This window comes from Triticum dicoccoides, chromosome 1B (assembly GCF_002162155.2).
Source record: "Triticum dicoccoides isolate Atlit2015 ecotype Zavitan chromosome 1B, WEW_v2.0, whole genome shotgun sequence".
In the NCBI taxonomy this organism is placed as follows: Eukaryota; Viridiplantae; Streptophyta; class Magnoliopsida; order Poales; family Poaceae; genus Triticum; species Triticum dicoccoides.
The window spans coordinates 588,133,273-588,138,453 of NC_041381.1; positions in this window are offsets into that span (position 1 = coordinate 588,133,273).

Consider the following 5,181-nt stretch of genomic DNA (forward strand, 5'->3'; position numbering starts at 1 on the left):
ATGGTTCACGGTTCGTTTGACCCTTTTTATTCATTAATTGAGTTTTCTAGGCATTTAATGTCCATAATTCAAATCCGAACTACAAATACATGCTCCAGTGCACCAAAATGGCTAGAAAAAACATACATGTGTCCTTGGGATGCATGTTTAGGGTTCGTATGGCCATTGCATATATTACTAATTAAGTTTTCTACGCATTAAATGTAGTCCATAATTCAAATTTGAACTACAAGCACAAAATGGGTGGGAAAGCATACATGTGTCATTGGGTGCATGTTTATGTCTCATTTAGGGAATGGGAATGAATTATAAACTTGTCATCCTCCTGAAACATTGAGAATCTCGGTTTTTAAATCCTAGTAAATCAAAAACTCACCCAAAAAACATGAAACTTGGCCTGGTTTCATGACATGGCACATATATGCCGTGGTAAAAAAACCGTCCAGTTTGAGAAGAGGCGCACACATTAGTAGCCAACGAAGTCCTTTTTGAAACAATAAGCTGACACATTAATATCACAAATGGTTGTATCATATGAACCGTGTCAATATTTAACCATACTCAGTGGCGTGCGTGCAACTGTTTGATTAGACGGGATGAGCACGAGAAGTTCGGCGTGCAGGCTCGACGGGACACGTGCAAGCAGTCCGCCGCGCAGGCTCGACGGGGCACGTCCATCCTGTCCACCTCGCAGGCTGGACGGGACACGTGCGAGCAGCAAGGTCGCCCATGCTCACCGGGAAGCGAGCTCTTTCACCATTAATGGGTTAATTAAACCGCTTGGATGGAGGTTTTTTTAGGGGTGGACGGAGGGTGTTTGGTTGTGATCCGATAGTAGTATTTTCTTTGTTCGTGGTTTCAACTCGTATTTCGGCCTAATTTAAATTGGCACATAGGGCAACGGATAATAGGACGACAAATAAAATGGCAACGGATAGTACGACGACAAATTTACAATGACGCAGATAATAATTATCTTACATATTTCGGATAATTTTAAATGCCACATGCGGCAAAGTTCGAAAGGCACGGGGGCAAGAGAAGAAGGAAATTGTAGACAACGATCTACTCCCTTCGTTTTGATTTACTCGTCGTGGTTTTAATTCAAATTTGAACTAAAACAACGACGAGTAAATCGGAACGGAGGGAGTAGATCGCTACTGTATCTACTCTTCGATGGATCGCTGGGCAATGACATCCTCGAGCTCCATCCTCAATTCCTCACGGCTTTGCTTGAAAGCAGCCACAGATTACTCCACCTCCTGCTCGTGCTCGATCCAGATCTTCCTCCAGTCACCCGAGGCACTGCTCTGCTCATGCAGCATCTTCCAGCCGGCGGCCTCCTCCTCCTTCTCGGTTAGCGCCTTGAGGAGCTTCGCATTGTCACCCATGAGTTGCTCGACGAGGTCGGTTGCCTTGTCAACCAAGGCATCACTGATATCGAGCAGCTTCATCAAGCCGTCGACTAGCTCCTTCTGCTTAATGATGCCAGTGAGAATGTCATTGTCGCCGGCCAAGGACTTCAGCAACGCCAGCTCGTCGCAATAACCGATGCGGCGAGTGCGCTTGTGAGAGCCCTTGCGTGCTCGTGACAGCTTGTTTGAGGGATCCACGGTGCACCGGGACATCTCTGCTGCGGCTCGCGCTGCCGCTTCACGGCGGGACCTCTCTAGTGCTTCAGCGGCCTTGGTCTTTGCTGCCTGGTTATATGCCCACCCAAAACTCCTCCTACCGTTCATGGCGGAACGACTTGACAGGAAAGACCAGTTTTCTAGGTGATGAGGAGAGGAAATGTGAAGTAATATTCTAGTGGGTAGCTTTTATAGCCCGGTGCTAAGTGTGAACACATATAAGTTTGATATGTGTGAACAGATTTGCAATTACTTATTGCGTTGTAATCTGCAATGTGAGGAGAAACAAAGTCAAAAATTATTGATGGTTCTGGGCCCACAAAGCCCCGTTTTTGTTGTTCTGTCTCATCGCAAATAGTCCTTTTGAATCAATCATATGCCACGCATCGGAAGCCCGAAACGTCGGCCCTTGTTCTCGGATGTACACGTACATGTCTGCCCACTATCACACACGAACTTAATATAGTATCCGTCTGTGTTATAATTTCTCATCCCAAACAGTTCATTCGAGTGGGCTGTTTGCTGCGTATCACACACATCTGGATTACACGAATCGTTTGTGTTCTTTCGGCTGATCGCAAATGCCGCATATCACACACATCTTGTTAAGATGAACCGTTTCCATTCTCTTGCCTAATCGAAAACAGTTTGTCCGAGTGAACCGTATGCCGTATATCACACACACCTTGATCTGGTTGACCGTTTCTGTTGCATTCCCTAATAGCACACAGTTCATCGGAGGGAACTGTATGCCGTATATCGCACACGTTGATATGGCTGCCCATTTCTGTTGTTCTTCCTCATCACAAATAGTTTGGCTGACTCAACCGTATGCCCTGCATTGCACATAGAACTAAAATCTGAACCATGTTTGATGCATCGGTCATCACAAATATTTTGGACATTTTTGACGGTTCTCTGACACCACCGCTTGCGATTATTGCATTACACACAGTTTCTCGAAGGGTCTCTGGTCGTAGTGTCGTGTTAGCAGCATCTTGCAGTAGTGGGAGAGCATCTACATACCCTTGTAGATTGCTAAGCGAAATAGTATATAACGCGGTTGACGTAGTCGTACTATTCGCGATCCGATCAGGATCCGATCGATCTAGTACCAAACGGATGGCACCTCCGAGTTTAGCACATGTGCGGCTCGATGACGTATCCTCCTTCTTGATCCAACAAGCGGGAGAGGAGAAGTAGATGGGATGACAACCAACATGATGGCGTGGTGGTGATGATGGTGGTGGAGCACCGACAGAGTTTCACTAAGCGTCGCCGAGACGAGGCAGTGGAACTACGGAGTAACGGGAGAGTGAGGGGTGCCAAGGGCTTTTTATGTCCTCTTGGGGCACCCCTCCCTTGTATATATAGGTGGAGGGGCATGGAAACCGCCCCTCCAAAGTCCAAGGCGCAGCCAAGGGGGAGGAGGACTTGGAATCCAAGTCCAATCCTATTCCTACTAGGCCTCCTTCCTTTTTTCCCTTTCCCTAGCCACATCGGCTTTTGAGGACTTGGCGCGCCTAGACCAATAAGGCTAGGGAACCTCCCCGCAGCCCATGCTATCCCTTGGGTCGTGGTGAACCCAATTGTGGACTTACGGACCCCTCCAGAATCCTCCGGAACCTTCTAGAAGCTTCCCGATACAATACCAAAAAACTGCACCTTTTTCCGGAACCCAAAATATGACTTCCTATATATAAATCTTTACCTCTCGACCATTCTGAGACTCCTCGTGATGTCCAGGATCTCATCCGGGACTTCAAACAACATTTGGTTATCACTCATCAAATATCTCAATACTACTCTAGCGTCAAAGAACGTTAAGCATGCGACCTGCGGGTTCGGGAATCATGTAGGCATGACCGACACGCCTCTCCGGTTAATAACCAATAGCGGGACCTGGATGCCCATATTGAGTCCTACATATTCCATGAAGATCTTTATCGGTTGAACCTTTATGACAACCTATGTAGTTCCCTTTGTCTGTCGGTATGTTACTTGCCTGAGATTTGATCGTCGGTGTCTTCATACCTAGTTCAATCTCATTATCGGCAAGTCTCTTTACCCATTTCGTAATGCGTCATCCTGCAACTAACTCATTAGTCACTTTGCTTGCAAGGCTTCTTATGATGTGCATTACCAAGAGGGCCTAGAGATACCTCTTCGATACTCGGAGTGACAAATCCTAATATTGATCTATGCCAACCCAACAAACACCTTCAGAAATACATGTAGAGCATCTTTATAATCACCCAGTTATGTTGTGAAGTTTGATAGCACACAAGGTATTCGTCCGGTATCCAGGAGTTGCATATCTCATAGTCGAAGGAATATGTATTTGACATGAAGAAAGCAATAGCAATAAAACTGAACAATCAATATGATATGCTAACGGATGGGTCTTGACCATCACATCATTCTCCTAATGATGTGATCCCGTTTATCAAATGACAACACATGTCTATGGTTAGGAAACTTAACCATCTGTGATCAACGAGCTAGTCTAGTAGAGGCTTACTAGGGACATGGTGTTTTGTCTATGTATCCACACATGTATCAAGTTTCCTGTTAATACAATTCTAGCATGAATAATAAACATTTATCATGATATAAGGAAATATAAAATAACAACTTTATTATTGCCTCTAGAGCATATTTCTTTGAGGTCCCATGTCGTGAAGGCGTCAAAATTTGCCGTGAGGACCCAGCAGTGTTCTTATCCTAGCAACATTTTAGTTTATGTACTTCTGTAATGTACTGTTGGAAAAAACATTTGAATTTTATTTGTTCTACTACTTGCATTTGTGTGCTTATACAAAAACACATGATCCTATGATGTCAAAAACTCAAACAGATTGTGGTGCCACTTCCCTTTTCTCGAACATTCTCCCTATTTTGTCTTATGTGCAGGCTTTTCAAACAGAGTTCGATGAGTCTTCACTTTCAGGAAACTAAACTTAATATCAAAGAAAATCACACCATGCCATTATAGGTTGCAGTATTTGTCCAGACCTGAAACTGTTGTGATGCTTTCGAGGAAGGGCATCTAGATGTGCTTATTTCGTGTGCCCGGGCTTAAAACTGTGGTATTTGTTAGTTTCTTACTAAATCGAATATTAACTTGATGCCTTGAAGGGAAATTTGTTAAGAAACTATCTTGATGATGTAGTTGTCTTTCTTATAAAAGTGGGGGCGGTGCACTCTGTAGATTCTTTGAGTATGGTAATAAATGGTATGGAGATAGTGTTTTCTAATAGATCTACTTGTGATTTGGTCTCTTCTTGTCCAGGTTGAAAATGTTCCTGCAAGACTGGTTAAGACACCTTGCCCTAACCATATGCCCTGAGTTCACACTGAAGACCTTGCAAGCTTTACTCTTTGTGTTTGTGACATTCTGTACTATTTGGATGTCTAGAAACTGCCGATGCTAAAATAAGAGGGAAAGTCTTTATGTGTAACCAATGAATTGCATACATTGTAAACTTTTGATGATCAGACTTTATAATATACTACATGCGAAGTGCATCTCCTTTTGCTTTATTTGAAT